General features: G+C 81.3%; 1 non-coding gene across 1 annotated transcript; it reads right to left on the bottom strand.

Annotated features, from left to right (window-relative positions):
- Nucleotides 1–532: 532 nt before the first annotated feature.
- LOC132320973 (5.8S ribosomal RNA) lies at nt 533–685 on the bottom strand. Its single transcript, XR_009484637.1, has one exon. It is a non-coding gene; the product is annotated as a 5.8S ribosomal RNA (ribosomal RNA).
- Between the last annotated feature and the right edge of the window lie 1,815 nt (nt 686–2,500).

The following is a 2,500-nucleotide window of genomic DNA, read 5'->3' as shown; positions in this document are numbered from 1 at the left end:
GCGGCGCGGCACGGTGCCGCGCCGCGCCACCCGGGGCGCGGCGGGGGCTCGGGGAAGAGGAGAAGGAGGCGGCGGCGGCGGCGGCGGGGAGGACACCCCCCCCCCGCCTCCCCGGCGCGCACGCGCGCGCGGGCGGCAGCACGGCACGGCACCGCCGCGGCACCCACCCGCAGACAGCCGCCCGCGCGGGACGCCGGGGGTGGGCGAGAGGACCGCGCCTCCGCCCCCCCCTCGCTCGCTCTTCCCCACCGCCGCGACCGGGCCCGGCCGGCCCGACGCACCCTGGCGGCCCCCGGCGGGACGAGCTCCGCCCAGCGGGCGCTCCGGGAGCGGGGAGCTTCGGAGCGCTCCCCGAGTCTCCACTTAGGGGGACGAAGGCCCGCGCGGCCGACCGCGGCGCCGGGAGGCGGGCAAACCGCTCTCCGGCCCGGGGCCGCCGCACGCGGGGCCTGCGAGGCACCCCAGCCGCGCCGCTGCGGCCCGCCGCCCCGGACGAGGGCGGCGGCGGCGCAGCCGGCGATTGATCGTCAAGCGACGCTCAGACAGGCGTAGCCCCGGGAGGAACCCGGGGCCGCAAGTGCGTTCGAAGTGTCGATGATCAATGTGTCCTGCAATTCACATTAATTCTCGCAGCTAGCTGCGTTCTTCATCGACGCACGAGCCGAGTGATCCACCGCTAAGAGTTGTCTGCCTTTCGGCACCGCCCCGCGCGCGCGGGGGGGCCGGGACCGCGCGCCAAACGCGGCCCCTTTCTCCTCGCTGAGGGAGGCCCACCGCCCGCCCGCCCGCCCCCGCCCGCCCGCGCGGAGGGGACGCCACGCGGCGCGACGGAGAGGCCTCGCGCCTCGGCTCACCGTACCGGAGCACACACACGACACGGGACGGGACGGCGGGGGCAACGAAGCCCCGCCAACGGCGAGGGCGGGGAGCCCGCGCTCCCGGCCGACGACCTGGCAAACACGCACCTCGCTCGCTTCCGAGGCAGACCAGGCGCCCGGGCTCGGCCCGGCCCCCGCAGGGCCTCCCCCCGCACGGAGGCAGCGGCGCACGCCCGGCCGCGCCGCCCGGCCGCCTGCCTGCCTCGCTCGGCACACGGACGGCCGCTGCTGCGCCTGCTGCTGCTGCAGCAAGCTGCCGGGCAGCGGCGGGGCGCCCCGCCGGCCCCGCGCGCGCCTCCGCGCAGGCTGCTAACGCCGCGCTACGACAGCCCGCCGGCTCCGCCGGCGGCTCCGCGGCCCCGCCGGAGGCGGCGAGCGCCAGGGCCCGAGCCAGCGCGGCGACGCCGCGGCCCGCGGCCCACCGGACGGCGCCCACCCGCCGCGCCCAAACGGCTGCCCCTCCCGGCACCGCCGCCGCCGCTTCCCGCCTCCGGCCCTTCCGCCGGCACGCGCCAGGGCGGAAGGCAGACGGCGCGCTAAGCCGGGGGCGCCGCCCGCTCTCCCCGTTTCCACGCGGAGACCGGGAGTGGGACGCCCCCGGCCGCACGCCCGCCCGCCCACCCGCCCGGCGCGGCCGGGGAAGGGCGAAGGGGGGGGAGCGGCGGGCAGGGCCCGGGCCGGGGGAGCCGCGGCGGGCGGCGGGCGCTTGCCCGGCCGACCGGCGGGCCGAGCGGCACCGACGCCGCTCGGCCGGCTTGCCGCCCCCCCCCCCCCGCCGCCGGCGGGAGGCCGCCGAGCGGCTCGCCGGGGCGGAGAGGGAGCGGGGGCGCGGCGCGGCGCAGCGCCGCGACGGAGGCGCGGCGGCCCGGCGGCCGCCCGGCGGGCCCCCACCGCGGGGACTCGCCCGTCTCGAGGCAGGCAGGCAGGCCGGCCGGCCCAAGGGCCGACCGCGCGCCGCGGTCTCTCTGCCGAGACCGGACCGCGGAGAGGGGGGGGCAGTGGGACCCCCTCCCCAGCACGGCGGCTCGCCGCGGGACGAGCACGGGCGGCGCGCACCAGCCAGGGGCTTACGGGGAGCAACTCCCGCCCCTTCCAGGCCACCGCCCGGCCCGCCCCCCGCGGCGCTCGCATCGAGCCGCCCGAGTCTTTAAACCTCCGCCCGGCCTCTCCGCGGCCTTCGGCCCCCGGCCCCGCCGAGGGAGGGCCGCGGAAGCGCGGACGCTAGGTACCTGGCCCTGGGGTGAGGGAAACGACCTGCAGGCCCCGCGGGGGTGCCTCCCCCGCTGCCGCCCTCGGGAGAGCGTCCGCACGCGGGGGCGCGCCCGGCATCCGCCGCCACCACCACCCCCTCCTCCTTCCCGGGGCCCGGGGTTTCCCTCAGTTAGCCCGGCGCTGCGCCCAAGGAGGAGAGCCGTGGCTCGGGCCGCCCGCCGGCGCGGGACGGGAACCCGGCGGAGCCTCGCCCGCCGAAGGCGGCGTCGGCAGCGGACACCCCCCCCCACCCCTCCACCACGCACCGGCCCGCCCCGCTCCCGGTAGACCGGGGAGGGGGAGGTGCGGGGGAAAGGGGGGGGGAAGAACACCGCCACCGCGCCCCGTCCGGCGCCGCGCGCGCGCGCGCC

This window comes from Gavia stellata, unplaced genomic scaffold, assembly GCF_030936135.1.
Source record: "Gavia stellata isolate bGavSte3 unplaced genomic scaffold, bGavSte3.hap2 HAP2_SCAFFOLD_261, whole genome shotgun sequence".
NCBI classification, from domain to species: domain Eukaryota; kingdom Metazoa; phylum Chordata; class Aves; order Gaviiformes; family Gaviidae; genus Gavia; species Gavia stellata.
Note: the sequence above shows the minus strand (reverse complement) of the source record. Positions and strands in the feature narration are given on the sequence as shown.